General features: G+C 41.8%; 1 long non-coding RNA gene across 1 annotated transcript; it reads left to right on the top strand.

The window, feature by feature from the left end:
* The first annotated feature begins 6,838 nt into the window (after positions 1 to 6,838).
* On the top strand, positions 6,839 to 17,933 carry LOC128851345 (uncharacterized). The gene is made up of 7 exons (XR_008448701.1): positions 6,839 to 6,943; positions 7,019 to 7,199; positions 8,135 to 8,246; positions 8,353 to 8,530; positions 9,162 to 9,230; positions 11,833 to 11,907; positions 14,465 to 17,933. It is a non-coding gene; the product is annotated as an uncharacterized LOC128851345 (long non-coding RNA).
* The last annotated feature ends 4,044 nt before the right edge of the window (positions 17,934 to 21,977 follow it).

The following is a 21,977-nucleotide window of genomic DNA, read 5'->3' as shown; positions in this document are numbered from 1 at the left end:
TAGAAGGTAGTCAGCTCTCATAAGGCTAGAGCTAGCCTACCGGTGAACGTCATGACAAAGTGACAGGTGCAGTGTTAACTAGCTTGTTATCAGTGATTGCACCAGGTACTGTTCTGTACCTGACCATATGACAGCACAGCAGCCTGTTCTGATCTTCATTTTCTCCCTTTAATTGAGCGGCCTTTCCTTCTCTCTCACTGCCTATAGCCTTGATAACTCATGAGCATGGAATGGACTGGCCAGGATATCAAAAGACTGGGTACTCAAAATGAACAAAACCAGACAGAAGTTTATAGCAATTCAAAGAATATAGAAGCATTTGCACTTCTGATACTCCTGCTTTGTGTGCCAAGGGTTGTAGAGGGAACAAAAAACTTAAAGGTTTGGCAGGGGGGAGCCTTTTAGTAGAAAAAAAAAACATTAAAGGGCAACAGAAGTTGTCTTGGGATGCGAGTGAAACAGAAACATTTGCCATGAACAGAGTGAATGAGGTGGATCTAATTATTGTGAAACAATACAGAGGAAGATGGCTTAGCAACCTTTTATATTTCAGATACTTAGTACTATTACAGTGATATAGATTTGACAGATGTAGGTAAATGTGGAAAATGTCAGTCTGGTCCTTTTTCTGGGGTTTGCCAGAATCACAGAAGTACTCATATAGAAATCTATACAATACTACTACTTTCATATATGTGTTAATAATATTCTTAATCTTCATTATATTTTCTCTTGGGCCTATATGCTGCACAAATATTTCCTGGCATGCCTCCAGATCTCTAATTGTTTGTATATTTGGCTTGCTTCAGGCCAGCTTTAAATGAATGTTTATGGGTATCTTTGTTGTTTATGGGATTATTTAAGTACTATTGCTATACCTGTGTGATATTGTTGATCATGCATCATCCCATTCAATAAAACCCACAGAAAATGCAGAAGGGGAATCAGGATGAATTTTTGATCAAAGTGATATACTGGGAAGTTTGGTCAGTGATATTCAAGGGTGTTGGGGCTACATCTGCACATTTCAAACTTCTGTTGGCAGAAGTAATTGTACTTTTTTCAGGGTAGACTAGAAGGAATAAGGCTGTTCTTCGCAACTCATCTAGAAAGGCCTGAAGTAGGTCTAAGCTACCTTGTCTGATAGCAAGGAGTTTAGTGTGGGCAGAAGTCTTGCTTCTGAGACTTGATAAATGCACAGGGGACGTTCCCTCTCAGGTGGGCTTGCTTCTTACTCTGAACCAGAATTGAGCTATCTCTTGTTTTGTTTCCCTCAGCAGCCCTTCCTTTGGATCCCAGCATTAAGCACATTGCATGAAGCCCTCTGTTTTATGTGCACTTGGAGTGGCCTAATTGCCTCTGGGAATGGGCAGTCAGTGACTTGAGTACACCCACAGCAGTGGAGACTGAGTTTGAATGAATTCCAGTGAATGGGAAAGCAGGCATAGATCAGGAAGTTGGGCCCACAAGATAGCAAAAGAAGTTATGAAATATGGCACTATAAAAACTCTTCTGTGGGGTTGTCAAACTACTGGCATGTCTCTGCTGTGGTTTATGACATTTCTGGCATGACAGAGAATGACAGCCCTGTGTTTCAGCATTCAGAGTAATTTATTGTGTGTCATTGCCTTTGAGCCAGCTGTACCAGGCAGGTACTCTCATGTCCTTTCCTTATTCCTGCACTGTTGCTCTGCTTTGCTGTTTCTGTATTATGTTGTCTACCACTTGAGAAAAAAAGACAGGGTAGAAAAACGTGCTGGTGTATTTGCTTGAATGGTGCACTGTAGGGGCCAGATTTCTCAAAGAACTTTCTTGCCTGTGTGGCACTGACGCTCAAAGCAGTTAGGTGTGCAGGCATGCCTGCAGAAATCTGGCTGATCATAGCCAACAAATTCTGATGAAGACAAATGCAGATTATGGGGCTCAATGTGACACCAGTAGTACACTGAGCAATGTTTGGCAATGGTCCTGACAGTGTCAGGGTTGAGGTTGTGGCGATACAGGTACTGAACTGTATGGATTTGTCCCACAGAGCATACATGGTTCTTGGGCCACCAGCTGGTCCACCCCAATGAAATCATATCATGGTTAGTATCCCTGATTCGGTTCCTATTATGTGTTCTTTCTGGTGGTTCAATTTGGACAGATTTCCAAACTGCTTCTAGTGGTTTGACTGCTGTGATGTGGTGAGTGGCCTGGCCTTAGTCATGCTGAAGGGCTTTTGTAGGTCAGTCCTGCAAAAAGGAGTCTTCAGCCCTAAAGTGATGAGCACACTTCCCCAAAGGCAGGGAGGAGAGCCAGAAGAGTGGCTGCTCCCAGTTTGTCTTTGGTTCATTCAAGTTAAAAAAAAATAAGCAGAGGCCTCTGTTGGCTGCCTTTCAAGAGACTTGCACCTTCCTTTTCCTCACTTCTGCAACAGGGAGCTTGATTTCTTCTCCCTTTCACATACCATTACCCCATCACAGACCTGCTCTGTCTCTAAAGCTGTCACAAGGAACTTGTCAGATCTCTGTCTGCCCTGAACCCATCATCTTAAGCCTGTGCTCCCTCACTTTTTGTTTTCCTCTTCTCTTTCTCTGTTCCACTTCCTGTTAGGCAAAATCTCCTCCACAGAGCTGTACTAGAATAGAGGCTGCATGTTCCCACCTGTAGTATTGTGTCCAGTTCTGGAATCTTCAATATAAGAAGATTATGGAACTGTTGGAATGGGTCCAGTGGAGGGATCCAGATGACCAGAGGGCTGGTGCACCTCTGCTATGAGGACAGGCAGAGAGAGTTGTGGTTGTTCAGCCTGGAGAAAAGAAGGCTCTGGGGAGACCTTATAGCAACATTCCAGTACCTGAAGGAAAGCTGGGAGGGACTTTTTACAAAGGCTTGTAGTGACAGGGCAAGGGGGAATGGGTGTAAATTGGGGAGAGGAAGATTTAGACTAGACATTAGGAAGAAATTCTTCACCATGAGAGTGGTGAGGCACTGGAACGGGTTGCCCAGGGAAGTTGTGATTCTTCCTTCCTGGAGGTGTTAAAGAACAGGCTGGATGGGGCCTTGGGCAGCCTGATCTAGTGGGAGGTGTCCCTGCTCATGGTAGGGGGGTTGGAACTGGATGATCTTTAAGGTCCCTTCCAACCCAAACCTTTCTATGATTCTGTGGGGGCTGAGAGAGGAGAAAGGGTTTAGAGACTACACGTTAGCGTGTCTTCTTGAGAAATAGCCTGATCATTTTGGGCGAAGAAAGTGAAAGAGATCTGATCACCACTGAAGCCTGCATTGCCATTAGAGCCCAGGCGGTGCTCAGTTCCCGTAAGAGGAGCAGGTCAATGGGCAGGTTTCCACAGCCAAGCTCCAAAACGCTCCCTAAGATTCTCTGGGAGTGTCAGCAGATCTCTAATCAAGCCAAGAAAAGGGCCTCAGTGCATTGCCTGGCTAGCTGACAGCACCTCTGAACTATGCGTAGGATTAACCATTGTCACGTGCACAGCCTTCCTGTAAACTCAAAGTGTTCAGCTCCATCCACTCCCTCGGAGCATTGCAAAGGACAGGGGCTGTGGAGGCGTTTGATCTGCAGGAGGCTGGTGCAGCACAGTGGTTAACACAGTATCTCTGGGTGGTGAAAGAGAAGGAGAGAAGTTGTGAAAGAGGCTTCTTGATTTCATTACTTTCTTCCTGCACCCTATATCCTGCCTGCAGACAGCATTTAGCAGATCCATGAACCTGGACTGCTGTGTGAGTTTAAAAAAATAAAAAGTGAAGGAGAGTGAGAGAAAACCAAGGGAATACATTAAAAATTGCCTCCGCTACCTCATTAATCTTTCGCAGCAAATAATACTTGCAAAACTTGGGCTAGCAAAGTCTCTAAAGTAAAACATTTTTTTTGGTGAGGTTTTAACAAATTAAAGAAATAAATTAAATCACTAGCACAGCAGGAAAGTGCTTGAAGCCTCCAGGATTTGTATGTTTTACCATTGTCCTAAAAATAAACTGAAAAAAAAATGTTAAGTCTTTCAGTCAAAAGATAATATTTGCTTTAAGTGGCCGTGTTTGGACTTTGCTCCTGCACTGAGCTTCGCCACCTTTCCTGGCCATGCAGCTGACTTTTGGAAGCAGAAGATGGAAAATGGGGGAAGCGGGGGGGGGGGGGGGCGGTGGTAGCAAAGCCATGCAATGAAGGGAAAAGCACACTGGGCGTTAGCAGGAAGGATGTAAAGCAGGAATTAGAACCCCTGTGCCTCACCCCACTGCAACTGCTGAGACAACACATTTGTTAGAGATCAGCAGTTGGTTTTCTGGCCCCCATAGTCTCAAGTCAGTGGGAAAATTTCTGGCAGCTGTGGTAAGTCTCAGAAGAGGGGTGGCTGGTGCCCCAGATCAATGTCCAAGCTGGTCCTCTCCTCTCCTTTCTTGCTGTACTATAGACTGATCACTTTTTTAATGAGCACTACAAGGCTTTCCATGTTGCCAAAAATCAGAGAACAAGGGCTGCCTTCTGACTCCCCTTCTACATGTTCCGTTTTGTAATTTGCAGTAAAATGCCAAGAGAGAACAGCATTGCCTCTCTATTTTCTCCTCCTCCCTAAAACTGATCGCTTCCCCTCTCATCCCAGCTGCTGCCTTAGTACTTGCCTCCACTACCTCTCCTTCTCGGGCTACCTCCACTTCCCAATCACTGCCTGCTGTAATTTCTTCCTGCTCCACCCAGGCCTTGCCTTGTGGAAGAATAACTACACTCACTCTTTCTGGCCTTTCCTAGAAATTGGAACAACTGGCTTTTTTTTTGTCAAAGGTAGCTGAGCTGCATGATCTGCAGGCAAACAGCATTCTGGAGGAGGTTTTTTAAAGGTATAAATAATGGGTAGGTGTCTAGCTTCTCACTAAAGACTGTCACTAGAAGTTAGGGATCATGAATTACTACTACTCCAGCCAGTGCTCACACCGAAACTGAATTGCATACACGTTAACAAAGAATTTAGTTAAGGGATGCTCTCAGAGTTGCAAAGGTAAGGCTGCTGTTTACTGACAGGTAATCTGCAACTTGAATATAATTGCTCCCCTACTCACTTAAATTACGTACTAGTGGAAATTACATATGTGCATGAGCAGTACAAGGAAACATTTACTCTGATGATCTGCACAGCTTTTTGCTGTTGGAGCTCCAACACTTGTTCCTCCAACCTTAGTTCCCTTGCCTGGAGAAGCCCCTCAAAGGACTCAGCCACTGATTTTGTGTAGATTACCTGTGCATGGAGTAATCAAAAGCACACAGGATGGCATACACACACATTCATACACACATGCATATGACACTTTTAAGTCATGGAATGCCAGAATTCCCATTACCCCTGGTACCTTCAATTAGAATCATAGAATCATTGAATAGTTAGAGTTGGAAGGGACCTTAAAGATCATGTAGTTCCAACCCCCCTGCCATGGGCAGGGGCACCTCCCACTAGATCAGGCTGCCCAAGACCCCATCCAACCTGGCCTTGAAGATCTCCAGGGATGGGGCATCCACAACTTCCCTGGGCAACCTGTTCCAGTGTCTAACCACTCTCTTGGTGAAGAAATTCTTCCTTATATCGTGCCTAAATCTGCCCCTCTCCAGTTTAAATCCATTCCACCTTGTCCTATCACCACAAGCCTTTATGAACAGTCCCTCTCGAGCTTTCTTGTAGCCCCTTTCAGGTACTGGAAGGTCGCTACAAGATGTTCTTGGAGCCTTCTCTTCTCCAGGCTGAACAAGCCCAACTCTCTCAGCCTGTCCTCTCAGAGAAGGTGCTCCAGCCCTCCAATTGTCTTTGTAGCCCTCCTCCCATTCCAACAGCTCCATATCCTTCTTATGTTGAGGATTCCAGAAATGGACACAGTATTCCAGATGAGGTCTCACAAGAGAGGAACAGAGGGGCAGAATCCCCTCCCTCGACCTGCTGGCCACGCTTCTTTTGATGCAGCCCAGGATATGGTTGGCCTTCTGGGCTGTGAGCACACATTGCTGGCTCATGTCATGTTCTCATCGACCAGCACCCCCAAGTCCTTCTCTGCAGGGAAGCTCTCAATCACGTCATCTCCCATTGTGTACTGAAAACGGAGATTGCCCCAACTCAGGACCTTGCACTTCCCAGTTAGTCCCCCCGTGGCTCTGTTTTTCTGCTGTAGCCTTTAATTACACATGCTTCTGCTATTTCCCCCCTCTTTAATCCTTGCCTTATTTCATGCACAGAATGGGCTGTACTCAATTACTTAGCAGCACTTTAATATTTAGGTTTCTCCTTACTGCTCAGTGTGTGGCCTCTAGGCTTATTTACTACATGATACTCAAGCCCTGCTCTGGTGACAAAACGGTGGATTTCATCTTGGGCTTTTCTATGTCTTCATCATTGTATGTGTAACTGTGGCTACACAAGTGATTCACGGTGGAACTTGTTCTGGTACTTGCTCCTAGCCTCCTGATGATGATGCCCATTTACTACTTTCATTCTTGGTATGATTTTATAGTGGAAAAATATGACAGGAAAAGTTGTACAATTTGCTGTGAAGGGAGGTAGCTACTTTATTTTGTTTGTTTGCAACTAGCACGTGTTCAGTTTTCTTATAAAAGCTGTGGGTGAGCAGCAAAGAGGAAGGCTGTTTTATTGTTTTATTCTGCCCACTTCAGTTGTGAAGAAAGGAGAAAATTGTCCCTTCTCAGAGGGCTGTGGGGAGGGCAGAGAAGCTTTTACAGAGGGCAGTGTGAGGCATCCTGTTCTCCCTAGCACATACCCCCAAACATGGAGCAGAGCTCATGGAGAAACTCCTGACCATGGCACTGGGCCATGACATCCCCATGTGCTCTCCTAGGAGCCAGCAGGAATGGTGCAGGCCTTGGAGCTGAGCAGAGCACACTGAAAACTGTTGAAGTGAGAGAGAGATTGAGACCTCCCTAGCATGTGAACGCACAGCAGCCAGGAAGGTACAGTGAACAAGCAGTGGAGGGGGCTGGGAATTTTTTCTGTTCTAAGATCTGATTTTAGTCTGTTTTGAGTAGCCTGGACCACATCGGTGTAGATCCTCGCCGCTTTGGCATGCTTGGACTGCTCCCATTATGGAAGAAGTGTGAGAAGACTACCTCAAAGCACTGGCCAGCTTGAGACCTAGTTGCACACAGAATTCAACCAGCTTGACAGCAGCTGGGTTTCTTTGGCCACATCTGCCTGTGTTGTACACTAGTAAGTCCTATTGGCAGTCCTGGTTCTGGGGCTCTGTAGAAAGCTTCTGGCTCTTACTGGTTGCTATGCCAGCTCTTGAGTGATTTGGGAAGACGGGTGCTTTGTGGTGCTGGCATTTTCCCCTGAGGAGAGAAGGGAATGCATTCAGTTCCTATATGGCTGCAACAGCAAGCACTGCCTATAAGGAAGACCCGAGACATTGTATGGTGTTGGGCTCATGTTATTAACAAGGATGGTGTTTGCTGGGCTGTGGATGACAAGGAATAAATACCCTTTTCAATGTATTTAAAGGTATTGATGGTTGGATGGGACTGAGGCTAGATCAGCATTTAGCAAAAGCCTTCAGCAGACTGAGGAGGTCTCAGAGACAGCGATGGACTGTTACAAGTGTGATGCTTATGTGTGAGGGTGGATCAAACCAGTGGAGAGGCTGCCAGTGCCAGCTGATGGAGAAGAAGAAATGTTTTCCCATTTATTTAATGTTTTATTGAGGTGCTCTTTTCTATAACCTTTGGAGAGCTTTGTCTTGTGTTTTAAAGCCTGATAGTGGTACCTGAATCAAGAGAGCTCTGGAGGTACACGACCTGATCAGAGTTTTCCAGAACGGGTGACTAGAGAAAAGGGGCTCTCAGCTTCCTGAAGTGGGGGGGGCTAGTCACAGTTTAAAACATGAGGATACACATCTACATGAATGTTGTCTCAATTCCACCACTGTGGGAAAAAATAAATCCTTACTTGCTGTCCTAGTCACTGTAGCACGAGGCCCAGGCTTGGCAGGAACTATGGTTCAGTCTCCTCTGAATTGCGAGCTCTCTGAACAAACTGTATGTTATTGAAATGGAAGAATATGTTTTCCACTGGGACATAAAGTAATTTATATTGAGCCCTGGGAGTTTCCAAGCTACCAGATTTTGAAATTGTCTTTGTTAAAACAGGAAAGAGATCCCAGAGCACGGAGATTTTGAGTCAGTGGCCTGGATCTGCTTATCATGGGAATGAGGAAGATCTGCAACTAGTTGTAATGACTGGACAGAAATATTTACCAAGGTAGGGACAGACACACTGGTAGCCTCCCCTTTAGCACTTCCCATGTGAGCATGAAAGCAGCTGTGTTGCTGTGTGCCCCCCTCACTACTCTGATGTTTGATTCCAGGCTTGACTATGAAAAATCTGCAACAACAGGTTTATGGCCTTACAGGGAGAAAGGGGAGGAGCTGGGCTTGCAAGAGACTTGTAAGATCATGTCACACTAGAAAACTAGTGTTTGCAATAAGACAGGTTCTCTTGAAGTGACTGTGGGATGGCCTGTGGGGAACCAGGATAAACTGAAGGTAAGGAATCCTTTATGGGGAGCAAATTTAGAAAGAGATTTACTTTTTTTTTTAATGAAATATATATATAAAAAAAGAGGGCAGCTTGAAAGATGTGGCTGGTACTGAACCAGGGCTTAGGCAATGTAATGGGAAGGCATAGGGTTAAAAGGGGCTAACCCAGGTGGAGGGTATTCCACATCTAGCCTTGGGTTTGTGTCCAATTTCTGTGATAAGAATCATCTTTAATGTAAATCTGAAAAGATGAAACAGGAGGAAATAAAAGAAGTCTGGCCAAAATTTTCACTTACATGACCTATTTAAACCTTTCTCTCAAGCTGTAGTTACTGCTTTATTCTTGCTTTCTTTGCTTCCTAGAGGCAAAAGTAATAACTCCATGCCAAAAAGGTCAATTTCCCCAGTATTTACCAAAACCAGCATGAATTCTTCAATGGCCAATGTCACAGAAGTTGCTTGTTTAAACATTTAGAGAGTTTGTAAACGTCATTGTTGTGGGCAGAAGGGGGCCAACTAAACCCCAGGCACTAGATAAATTTGGATCTTTATTCACATTTGCTGTACAGTTATTGTGATTCAGGTACTCTGCCTAATGTCTTTCTAAGATCCCCCTGTATCATCTTGTCATTGACAGGCTTGTGAACATCTTCAGGCATTTGTATCAGAAGGTTTAGAAGGGGAACATCTGAAAAAAAATCTTCAGGTAAATGCAGCATACTATGACCATAAACGGCATCTCCCATGAACAGGAAAACGAGGCCTGTAGCTCTGAAAACGTTTTGATTTAGATTCCTGCACAGAAAATAAGGAAGATAATGCCATCACAGTTGTGATCCTGTCACGTGGTGAGCTGAGCTCTGAAAAGTCTCAGGTATATACCTGCAGCGTGGCTACCCAGAGGATTTTGTGGCTTGGGTCAGGAATACTCTGTGAGGGCTTAGTGGCTTGAGCCTTCCCCAGATTAGCCAAAAGCATAGAATGGTTTGGGTTCGGTTGGAAGGGACCTTAAAAGTTCATCTAGTTTCAACCTCCCTGCCTTAGGCAGGGACACCTTCCACTAGATCAGGTTGCTCATAACCTTATCCAGCCTGGCCTTGAACATCTCCAGGTATGGGACATCCATGACTTCTCTGAGCAACATGTGCCAGTTCCTCTCCACCCTTTCAGCAGCAAATTTCTTCCTAATATCTAATCTAAATCTCCCTTCTTTCAGCTTAAAACCATTACCCCTCACCCTATCGCTGCACTCCCTGTTAAAGAGCCCCTCCCTAGCTTTCCTGTAGCCCCCTTTCAGTACTAGAGGCTGCTATAAGATCTCCCTGGAGCTTTCTCTTCTCTAGGCTGAACAACCCCAACTCTCGGCTTGTTCTCAGTTGGGAGGAGAAGAAATATACTGCATATTCCACCCCTGATGCAGCAGAAGTGTACGAACTAATGTATACATGTCCGCTGGGCCACATTCACCTGCACATGTTGGTACCTCAGTGCCAGATCCTGCTATGAGCTCCAGTTCTGCGCGCTGTTAGAAATGGCAGAAGGAGATAGATAGCTGTTTATCTACATATGCACATATGTATTTTTTGGCCAGCAGCATATGGTGAAATTTACTTAATCCATGGGAATCTCACATACTCATATATGATGTGACATGTATTTCCTCCACAAAATTCAGACCCTACTTTTACACTGGGCTTTATTTATTACTGGATCCTCAAGTCCATTTCTGCTGCATAGCTGGGTAGGTATGTTTGGTATTTCTGTTCTTTTTGCTGTTCCAGTTTAAAAAAAAAAAAGTCTAAAAAAAATAATCAGAAAACACATAAATAATTCAGAACACATGCTTTATGTCAACTGTTTGACTGTTACTATTTTATCTCAGTATACAGGGCAGAAGCAAACCCCAATAATGTGAGTCATGAATACATGCGCAGATACATCAGAGTGTGATACCTGTGTTTTAGTGCTTATGCATTTTGAGTTGCTGAGTCCATGTACAGTAAGTTGTGTACACTCTGACTGCACTTGACTTGTTGCATGTACGCAGTCATTATTTTCCCATGACTTTGGGTGTCCAGGCTTCCAGATGTTCAGAAATCACATGCAAATATGCTGTAATGAGAGACTCTGTTGGAGGATGCTAAACTTCTTGGCATTCCCTAGGAATTCAACCCCTTATAAAATTTACATATAATATATAAATGGGTTACTTTTTATAAAGGGAAAGCCCAGTCCAAGCTCCTGAAGTCAGATGGAAGAACTCCATTGAATTAAACAAGTAAATGAGCTAGACCCACAACAGATCTCATCTCCTGTGCAGATGGGGCAGTTTCATTTGCTTTTTTATCTTATGGACTCTCGACTGATCAACTGATGAGACAATTCCTGAAAGTTGCTTTGATTTTTAGCACACATTACATACTACCTATAGCCCATGTCAGTGCCCTAGTCTCTTTATATGGAGGTGCTCCCTCACAGTTTACTTATTGTGGCTCAACACTGCTGAGAGAGCCTGCCTCTGGTCCTTTGTAGCTGCTTGATTTGTTTTAATATCTTGACAAGGTATATTATTTTGTATATGTTCTGATACACTGGAATTAGACCCATCCTTATGTTACTGTGGTGATAAAAAATGTCACCATTGCAAAGAAAAGGACTGCAACAAGCTAGGTAATATCCTAGTCTGGCATGTCCACAGTATTAGAACACAACAGGCCAATTCAATCTTTGATAAGACCTATTCCTGAGAAATATTTATCAGCCCTTTTTTAATAACCTGTGTGAAGGCCATGCCACAACATTGCTGTGAATATCCTGTCCCAGTACCTGATTTATCTGCACTTTCATTTCCTGATGTCCAACATTGCTATTTTTGATGCAAATCTTGCTCCCTTATCAGTGGCCACAGAGGCAATCAAAAAACAACCTTATACATACTAGATACATAGAGTACCCTATAACATAGATGTTTCTCCTATGGTTGTGAAGAATCAGAATTCTTGGGACCTTACCCTGACACGTTTTCCATCTGACCTCAGAGAAGTCTCTTAATCTCCATGCTTTGCTACCTCAAAGGGATGCTATGAGGGTAAGTTCACTGGTATTTCAGGAGTGTTCAAATACTGCACTGATGGGCTACATAGGTGAATAGAAAGAGGAGACATACTTTTATTAATCTGGTAAAAGACTGATATTTAACTCAGCAATGCTCCCAAGCAAATGTCAAAGACTCTATTATCAGCATGTCTCTTATCTCTGGAATTTTGTTTTGTGCTCTGCTACTTGTTAGTTTGTGGTTTGTTTTGCAGGTTCCTGGAAACGAGAACTTTAAAAACAAGAACAGAAAGCTTGGAAAAAGTTGTAACCAGCTCTGACTGTCCATGGTATGACACGCAGCAAATATCACCTGCTGATGATTTACAGATTCCTAGGCAATGTGGTATCAAGTCTCAAAGAGCTGGAAAAAGAACAACTCACCTAATATGAGGAGCGGCTGGGAGAGCTAGGGTTTAGCCTGGAGAAGAGGAGGCTGAGGAGAGACCTTGTTGCTCTCTACAACTACCTGAAAGGAGGTTGTGGAGAGGAGGGAGCTGGCCTCTTCTCCCAAGTGACAGGGGACAGGACAAGGGGGAATGGCCTCAAACTCTGCCAGGGAAGGTTCAGGCTGGACATCAGGAAAAAATTTTTCATGGAAAGGGTCATTGGGCACTGGAACAGGCTGCCCAGGGAGGTGGTTGAGTCGCCTTCTCTGGGGGTGTTTAAAAGGCTGGTGGACGAGGTGCTGAGGGGCATGGTTTAGGGAGTGTTAGGAATGATTGGACTCGATGACCCAGTGGGTCCCTTCCAACCTAGTGATTCTATGATTCTTGGGAAATAGTGTAATGTCTCCACGCACTTCCTGCTCTAATTCAGGGTATGTGTAGTGTGTAATGATGAACTGGCCAACTGGTTATGTTGCTGTAAATCTCTTTCTCTGTCTTACAAAACACCCGTGATTGATCCTTACTTTTATGAAAGCTCAGCCCAGGGTTTCCAATCCAACTCTTGGGAAGGACACAGATCACAGTAGCTGTTCATGCATGCACTTCTCCAGGGAGAAAAATGCAGTGTTTTCTTGTTTTTATTTCATTGGGCAGCCTTTTCAAGTTCTGTGACCCACTTTTGCTTCCCTTTAAACCGTGACCAGTCTTTATTTATCCCTGTTTAATCACAGTAATTTAATTAAGAAACTAATCAGCAGTGTTGAAATGATCTTTGAACTACGCCCCTATCACTGAAGGAAATTTATGAATTCATTACACAGGAAAGATCCTATTATCTAAAAAGCTTTCTACTAAAAGGATTTGGAATTTGGAAACTAAGACTTGAAATTCTGTTCTAAATTTATTATGTAGAGATGTGAACATCATTCGTAGAGTCTGAAAGGTATTCCAACTGAATCTTGACAAGTTTGTCAAGATGTTTATTAAAAAATAAAACTGATTCAAATTCAAAGGATTTCAGAAGAGAGTTGGATATTTAGGAGTCTGAAGGGCAGATTGTGAAGGTACCTGTGTAACAGATAGAGATTTAATGGTCTAGGTGGTCTGTTCAGTTGATGGAGAGAGATTGGCATGTCCCAGATCTGTTCCATTTTCTTAGGCACTTATCTTTGGATGGAAATATACTGGCTTACCATCTCATCAGGGCATTCACAGGGCATCTGTAGTTAATCATTATCATTATCTGCCAGTTCCAGTTCTCTCAGCTTCAGATCAAGAGAACATTTCTGAAAGCTACCTGGGATGTAGACACCTTTGGAATAAAGTGACCAGATTAAAAAAAAGAGATAATCCTGCCTTTGCAGTCTTGCTCAGCCATGGGAATTGAGCTGTTGCTGGCTGTGTAACAGGAGAGATTTAATAGAGGTATCTTCTCTCCACCAGCAGTGTGCTAGGTGAACATCAGTGCTAGAAGGCCTGGTTCATAAATCCCAAATGACTTCTGAGGTATAAAGGCTCTAAGAAATCTGGCCCAACGTAATCAAGATAGTTGTGTTTCTGGACATGCTCAGCAGAATTAAAGGAGCCTCAGAAATTGTTTCAGAGGATGACCCAGTGGTTAGGTAAGGGACAGAAAATCACTTACTTGCTCCATCCAAGTAGCACTATGGGCACCTAACTATAAGGTTAGATCCAGTCCTTTGTCCTCTGCAGACATGAACTGGCATGTGGAGATAAGCAATTAATTTGATTAGTTCTACTCAAATGCAAGTCTACAATCAAGGTCTGATAGCTAGAATTAATGAGTTGCACATATGAAGCCTGTTTTTCTTTGACTTTGGATCTTGTGACTGAGTTACACTGTGTCTAAGTGTGAACTCTACTCCAAGGTTTAGCTGGTAGTTTGGAAATCTTCAAGGGCTTGCCTCCGCGTATTCTCTGGTGACTAAGACGTATAATAACAGTCCTCTTCTTAGAGGTCTCTTTTGCTAAGAACACTACAGTTATTTCCTGTACTGCCTTCTTATGTTCAAATATTTGTGGAAATTCATCTGTCACCTCTTACTATTGTAGCAAGTTGACTTGAAAAGGGCCAACAGGTTCAAAGGTCTTTGGTGTGGGGAGAGAAGATAGGTAAATGCAGGCTGACATGAAGTGCTTTTCCTGAGAAAAGTGAAATGAGAATGGCATAGTGTCTGTTCCATGAAGCTCACTGTATCTCTAAAGGCTGAGCAAAATACAAGAGTATGAACTGAAAGGGGTATGGCATATCAAGGACTCACGTCAGACTGACGAATTCTTCTAGCATCTTGATGAGACCCCTAGTTAAGTTTGCCACTAACTACACCACTGGGGTCTATGGACATGAGCTTGTGGAGAGGTCTGATGTAGGAATCAATATCCTAGCACTTTCCATTGCCTCATTTACTAACTTATATATTCTATGTGGGTTCTGCAGGGAGAAGAGTAATAAAGATAAGAATAAAGATGAAAAGAGAGGACTGCCGTTTTTTTCCATGAAGAGCAGATTGCAAGACTGTGGCATTTTTCCCACACATCTTGAATAGCTTTAGGTTTGGGCTTTTTGAGTTTTTAATTAATTTATTGTTTAAGTAACTATAATGAGAAAAGCCCCTGCCGCACTGATTCTAATGAGGATTGCACGTGCTCTGTGTCTTTCTCATTGTGGCTTGTATCATTTAAATATCTCAACCAACATGTGCTGTGGCAGATTTCACTTATATCTGCTTAAATTAAAGCTTGCCAGTTTAGGCACTAAGAAGCATGCAAATATTTGAGAGAGATTTGACATTCACTGCTGAAATCGTTGCACTAAATATCTGGCATCAATGACATTTCTTGAGAAGGGTTAGAAAGTTGCTGTATTATAAAGACTGTGCATTAAAGGAGAAAAATGGACTTAAAAGGGAAAAATGTACTTTACCTTCTGTGTTCATAATTAAGATCTCCACCAAAATTTCAGCTGAGTGTTTCAGGCCAACTGGTGAATCTTCACTTTTTGGCTAAGAAAACTGATATATAGGAAAATTAAATTACATTGTACTGCCCCCCATGCTTTGTAGAACTGCCATTTATTGTTGCCCAGGCACCTGTTAATCAAGAAGTTTAGGAAAGGTTCAGGAACTCTGTACGCTCAGGGTTCCTCTGCTTTTCTTCTCAATGATGTTATTCGATTAATTTATTTCCACTGAAGAGTTGGACAGGCTTTCTCCATCTTTGGTGCTGCACATTAATACTTGTGCATAATATGGCTTAAAAAATAGATGAATTTTTTAGTAGTCTGAGAACCTGAGGCACATTGCCCTTTTGAGTAATGATTCTCCATATGGAAGGGGGTGGAGAATATTGCCTTTGGGGCCTCTATGACTTGTTCATGTAAATAATTATTTAGGAAACAGTGATTTGGAATGAAAAGTCATCTTGGAGGTCTGACAGTTATATCACAGTCTACAATGTTATTCTAGGAAGCTTGTGAATTCGGTCAAAAATCAAATTCATTCCCTGAACAAAACTGCCCTGGTTAAGATTTATTTTGGAAAACAGAGAGAAAAAGCAGTGTTGACTGTTGTAGGTGGAGAAAAGCATCCTCCAAGCTTGTGACATTTTTAAGACACAAAGTCTTGTACATCAAATGGATCAAGCCCAGTGTTCTGTAGAGCATATACGTATATATCCCTAGGAACAATATCCCTTTGAGGGATGAGTGAGTAAGCTCTGCTACAATTTCCAGCACATGAAAGACTTTAAAATGGACTCAGATATCTAAATTTTTATGGCACGCTGTGTAAGCCAGCAAAGTGGGGTTTGTGAGTCAGGCAAGGCACCTGGGAAGGCAGAGGTCTCTCAGTAATCTTTATTACCTTGAATGTCTCCCTTTCTCAGCTTCAGATTCCCAAATGGAAAATGAGGATAATGCCAAGATCTGACAGACAATGTGTGCTTTACTTGTGCTCAGTTTACAGGTTAGATTTCTTTTTAAAAGAACATGGTTGGCTCAACTACAGCCCTTGTGAGAGGTAGATGGATCTTCATAGCCTTTATATCTGTGCAGCAGTGTCAAGAAGAAAGTGATTTTGGAGAAGCATGGCAGAAAGGGAGGAGCAACCACTCAGTAAGAGAGGCTTCGAGCCCAGTGTGCAGGTTGGGAAATAGCAAAGATAAGCAGACTCATGATCGGGTATCTTTGGAATGTGAAGAAGATTCACAGGGACCAGAAGCAACTATACATGGCTAGTTGTAGTCCAAATATTGACTGAATTGAATGAAACCAGGCTAGAAGGCAAGGACTTTTCTTGTAAGCATGCAGTGAGCAGGGAAAATTTGATTTATGTTGTCCATTTTATGGCACTTGTGTTTGACCTAGTCAGTCCAGTTTACACTGCTTTGAGAAGTTAAGGATTCTAATTTACAATATATATAGCAAAATATGATGAGAGCCTTGCTGAATTCTACAGAGATTTTAAGAAGTTAGTCTTTGAAGGTACAATGTTCTTGTCTGCTGGTACTGAATACAAGCAAAAGCAATGAAGGTTCTTGGCTGAAATGGAAACATCTCAGGCCAATTAAACAATTAAAATTACCTTTTGTTCTTTGATCCCTTTTTGTTCCTATCTGTCCCTTTCATATGTCTTTTCTGATGCTGAAGTGAAGGCTCTGTAGAGACAGGGCCACCTCTACTTCTGCATCTCTGGAGGTGGGCAGATCATTGCATGGTGCTGCTATGTAGCGGAGCACCAGGTCCCAGTGGGGCATATAATTCTCCATAAATGGAGAGGCAACTTCCCAGGCTCTACCCAAAATAAACATGCAAAAAAAAAATGTGCAATATATGGTTTTCTTTCTTTTCATCTGTTTTTCTGCAGAAAGTGCATGTCAAGTTTAACTTGAACAGTCCTGTGGATCCAATTTATTAGCTCTAATAATTTATGTCTTACAAATATAAGTCTCCCTCCTTGACCATTCCTGCAGAATTTGCTACGCTAAATTCCCAAAATATAGTCTTGAGCCTACACAGACATCAAGATCCCCTGATAATTCTGGAAGTATCTTATCAACCAGAGTCAACTATTGTTTGTAAGTAATATTAATTCTTATTAATTATGGCTATAGAATTATGTTGGACTCTATCCATTTGTTAATGTTTTAGGCAATGTTCCATGACACTTTGACCAACAGTTAGAAAAATGGCCTGTATGTCTTTTTCTCGGAGCAAATAAATTAATTTTTATGGAATGGAAGTGGAGGGTAGAACTGAATAAGCTAGTTGCAATGGAAACAGTCTTTCAAAACACTGGAAAACTTAAACACTTGCAATAGCGTGTGGTCTAATTTCCTGAACCTGTGAAAAAGAACATGAATTATTATATAGCTTACTGCTGAACTGCTTGCTTCCTCGTGTATATAGAAGGTAAGGGTGGAATATGTGTGTAAGTCAGGTCCAACATTTCTCATCCTGTCTCTTGCAAGTTCAAAACCAAAGCAGGCACTGTGAATGACAAAAAGGCATGTGAAGAAGTGAGTCAGAGCAACTTAGAGTATTCTAGATGCTTCTGAATTGGACTGGACAAAAAGAAAGAAAAAACTTTTGCTAACATATCTTTCTAATCTCTCTGTAGCTTCTATTTTGTTTAAAAAAAATATTGTCAGAAGCTTTGGAGCTATATGTTTTCAGTGTGTACCAAAATGATCAATGCTGTAATTTTGTATAAGAACTGTACTTATCCTCTGCTTCTCTGACATGGTAGTCTTTCTTCAATATTCCTGTACTGTTTTCAAAATGTTTCTAAATAGGTTTATTGATGATTGATTTAGGGGTGGGGACAAAGAGAGTGCAGTGTGGGTTTCTTTGCTTTCATTTGGTTTGGGGACTTGGTTTTGTGTTTGTTTGGTTTTTTTTTTTAATTTGGTTTGGGGATTTTTTTTTTTGGTTGGGTTTTTTTTTTTTTTTTTTTTATTTTAAAGAAAGAAATGTATCCCTGAGTTTAAAACTCAGAAGAGATCATGGCTCCTTTGAGGCAGCATCAAGGTGGGATCCTGCGAACATAGGTTTGGTTGCCATCTAGGGTATGCAGTGCGTTCACAATTCATATTCAATTTACTGCCTTTACATGAAAGGATTCTGGACTTCAGAGCCTGGTGGTGTGGTGACATTAAATACAAGATTATGTAGCACTTTATAGAACTTTTCTTTTATTAGCAGCTCTATAATCACATTAAGTTAGACTGAAAATTTGAACTAATTCTTTCCCTTGAGGCCCAGGCTTTAATAATGGTAAAAATCTGTGAAATAGAATAAATACAATTCAATAATTATATTGATAAATAAAGCAAAAATCAACTAATTTTGTCATTCAGTCAGTTGCTTGCCTCCGTTGTTGCTGTCTTTCTGCATCAGTGACTGCTAAACTTTTTCTGTCACACTTCAATAAATTTAATTGTGCAGAATAAATGAGCTAATTTTTGAAGTCACAGGCTCTGTTTGCAAGATAAGGATGGTGATTTATTGACCTTCTCTAACTCTGCAAGAGCGTCACCCTCCTTTTTTTCTGAAAACGATTTGTCCCTCTTCATCCAGTGCCTTGCTAAATCCTACTTTGTGTATTTACCTTTCCATCTCATTTTCTCGAAGTCACATAACGCAAAACAATAGACCAAAGATCCTTGCTTCAGCTGGTGGCTTTACAGATTATTCCAAGTGATCAGGGCTTTTTATCTTGCTTTTTAATGCTATTTTCTTCTGATGATCAATTCATTATCTGGATTTTGGAAGGATGGCTGCAAAGTGGAAGTATGAGAAAAGGGGCATAGATTATTACTTGTTTTTTTTTCTTTCTGCAAGCTTCAGTCTAATCTCATTCATGAAGCATAAACTCATCCACATTACCAGGATTCACATTTACTTCAGTGCTCATTCACATTGATAGTTTGACCATGGGCACAGGAAAAAGGCAGATATTAGGCACTGGATGTGTCTCATGAAAAAATCGCCTGCTTTTTTAACTTTTGTATCAGTTTCCTGGTTTCTGTCTTTAGATGCTGAGAAGAGGAGAAGATACTAGCTATCTTATCTGTTATGTTACTGTTGCAATTTTTACAGCAAAGGGTTTGTTAAACTGACATAAAATGGTAGGAGTGAATAGGCTGCACCTTTTCTTTCCAGTGTCTTTGATTTACTTTGTAAGTCAGAGTTTTTTTGCAAAATATCTATATGACAGTCACAACTACCCTTTTTTCATCTTTTGCTCTATTCTTGAAATTAAAGTCATAAAACAACCTATATGCATATGAGAAGGGATGTTTAGATGCTGTGGTATAACTCTATCTCTGTTATAGCAGACAAACCAGTTGTCATGTTGTAGCAATACGACCCCTGAATCAAAAATCTTGGTATTCTATTGAGTTAATAAAACTCTGGCGAAAAATCAACACATCAACTATGTCAAAAAATGCTCTCAAAGTTCTGCCTCCCTGCCCCTGGCAAATTCAATAAATGAGAAGGATGGGGACACCTACTTCATATTACTAACTATCTGCCTGCATAGGGCTATGCAAGCCAAATATTTTGCAATCTCAGTGTACACTATGGTTGTTCTTCCCAGTGAGATTGAATCTACACCTCTCTGACTATGGTGCCAAGCAATGTAGCAAGGCAAATACATATGAAAGCTAGATAGACTTTGACAAACTTGGCCTCCAAGAAGTGCACAGCAAAGGACTTTTTAGGGAGCCAGGGTTTCAGCTGGGCATCTGGAACACAAACTGTGAGAAACCTTTTTCTCATGTTTCAGTTGTTATATTGGACCTATTTCTGCTGTAATTTTCTTCTGAAGAAGACTTACAACCTCCTAAATATATTCTGTCAGGTGTTGGCTAGGTGAAATGCATCCTAGGGAAGTGAAGCAGGTGGAATCACAACACCCCACATACAGAGCAGTCCAAATTTCTGCCAAGCTCTTCACTGTGCCTTTAGCTCAAACTGCTTGCATTCTTTGTGATTGATGCTTGTAGCAAAAGGCAGACCTAACCCATGAAAGCCTCCTGCATCATGGCTCTGCCTTTTTTCGAAGAACTTATGTTCAATTTAACAGCCTGCCTTGGGAGCTTCACTTCAACCTAACACAGCCTTTGCATGAAATTATAATTGCTGTTCTTCCCTTTTTTAACAGTGTAGTTGGCATTTGTGCCTTGGTCGCTGTAGGTCACTTAATTTAGTCTATCTCAGGAATGTGCCAACCTGCACCTGAGCTATTTCATTGATTTTGGGGGAGTATGAAAGTGGACTAAACCTGAACAAAACTTATTATTTGATGAAAAACCTTTGCCAACTTTAACAGGATAAAATTCTGCCAGACTTTTATTGGGTATTAGTGAAATACTTCAGAGAAAGTTTTCCAGTTCATAAAACATTTCCAAAACATCAACTGGCCTTCTGTTTTGTGGACCATTATCATTTCGTTTCTTCACAAAACAAGTTCTGATTGTTCTGCCAATCCCTTGCACCAAGAACAAGAAGATAAAGTTTGTACTGAAGAGCTGGACTTTGTGGTAGGTACAGGAGATTTCTAAAAATGCTGTCTGATTCAGGTCAACATTTTTAAAACCATGACTTCCACTGAATTAGGACTGTGTGCTTTCTTTCAGAGGAAGTGAGCAAACCTTACAATAAGTGTAATGCCCATTTTCTAGTTCAGATTTTCTGCTGTGACCTTTGCCATATCTTAAGAATTAAGCAGAGGAGTAGAACATATTTTCTGTTCAATCTGAATTGAACACGTTCATCATGCTTCGCAAATCATAGTATGATTCTGCCATTTTATTTTCATTTTTGTTGGTGCTCTGGTTATGGTAGGTATGACTGAGAGTTGCTGGTCTGATCTGCAAGAGACTTAGCACAATGCCACATGCTTGTCAATCGAAATCTGATTTACAGACCAGCTGAAGGGCACAAGCTTTGGTTAAATATGCAGTCTGTAGGTGAAACCCAAGTTAGGCAAATAAGGGCTCTTTATGAAAGAAAGCCTATCTTCCCTGATGCTGAGTGTGGAAGCTGAACTGCCCAAGTGTGGAGATAAACCGCAAACAAATACAGAGGTGAGACTTCATATTGTCTGGTGGAATAGAGTTATCTTCCTAAAATACCAGGCTTTTGATTCATTCTGCTAAAGAAGTAGAAGTCAGCCCCCTTATTGGGGCAACGCATGGCCAAGGCCAGGGCTGAGATTTGAGATCTTCCTGCGTTCTTTGATGTTTAAAAACTAAGGTGGCAAGAACAAAACCATCCAACTGTGTAAAATGGGAAGCTTGAGGGTGCACCGAAGCCCAAACTAAAACAAATAGAAAACAATGTCTGGAGACAAGAGCCATTCTCTGTCCCTGGCTTGCTTGGGTCGCTGTACTGCTGGACCTCTCCTAGTTCCCAGGACAGACCTTGTATAATTAGATCAGAGAATCCCCTACTTCACAAAATATTCTCACTGCAAGACACTTGTTTCCAGTTGAGATTTTTTTTTTTTAATATTTTACTTTTGAGACTGTCTTGGAATATTTTATATAACATCAGCCACTGTGCAGATTTGTGTATTGTACTGTAATTACTTAAATAAGGGATTTTGTATGCTACAGCCAGTGATTCATGAACTGCAGGGTATCTGCAAAAACAGGCTTTCATTGGGATTATGGGATGTAAAATGCCTGAAGGTTTTTGCCTTTGATAGCAGACTTGCCATTGCATCCACACAGGGTTTGTCTAATAAATTGTATTAGTGCTTTCTAGCATCCTGATAACTTTTCTCCCCAAACTCCTAGCTATTCTGGAGTGTTTTGAAGGAAAACTGGTTCTCTCTGGATTATTGCTGTGGCAATCATTAAAGCGTATATTCAGCACGCTTGTTGTTGACCATGCAGTATAACAGAGAAGAAAGTTGCAAACGTTCTTCAAGAAGGCCGTTATA

The sequence above is a fragment of the Cuculus canorus genome, chromosome 2 (assembly GCF_017976375.1).
Source record: "Cuculus canorus isolate bCucCan1 chromosome 2, bCucCan1.pri, whole genome shotgun sequence".
Lineage (NCBI taxonomy): Eukaryota > Metazoa > Chordata > Aves > Cuculiformes > Cuculidae > Cuculus > Cuculus canorus.
This window is presented reverse-complemented; position numbering and strand designations above follow the sequence as displayed.